Source organism: Bison bison, unplaced genomic scaffold (assembly GCF_000754665.1).
Source record: "Bison bison bison isolate TAMUID 2011002044 unplaced genomic scaffold, Bison_UMD1.0 scf7180017864476, whole genome shotgun sequence".
Classification (NCBI taxonomy): Eukaryota; Metazoa; Chordata; class Mammalia; order Artiodactyla; family Bovidae; genus Bison; species Bison bison.
This window is the reverse complement of record NW_011495037.1, coordinates 596,844-597,391: the sequence shown is the minus strand read 5'-3', so window position 1 is coordinate 597,391 and position 548 is coordinate 596,844.

Sequence of the window (548 nt, the reverse complement as noted above, 5' to 3'; positions counted from 1 at the left end):
CATGGTATATTTCTCCATCTATTAGTGTCCTCTTTGATTTCTTTCACCAGTGTTTTATAGTTTTCTACATATAGGTCTTTAGTTTCTTTAGGTAGATATATTCCTAAGTATTTTATTCTTTCCGTTGCAATGGTGAATGGAATTGTTTCCTTAATTTCTCTGTTTTCTCATTATTAGTGAATAGGAATGCAAGGGATTTCTGTGTGTTGATTTTATATCCTGCAACTTTACTATAATCATTGATTAGTTCTAGTAATTTTCTGGTGGAGTCTTTAGGGTTTTCTATGTAGAGGATCATGTCATCTGCAAACCAGTGAGAGTTTTACTTCTTCTTTTCCAATTTGGATTCCTTTTATTTCTTTTTCTGCTCTGATTGCTGTGGCCAAAACTTCCAAAACTATGTTGAATAGTAATGGTGAAAGTGGGCACCCTTGTCTTGTTCGTGACTTTAGAGGAAATGCTTTCAATTTTTCACCATTGAGGATAATGTTTGCTGTGGGTTTGTCATATATAGCTTTTATTATGTTGAGGTATGTTCCTTCTATTCC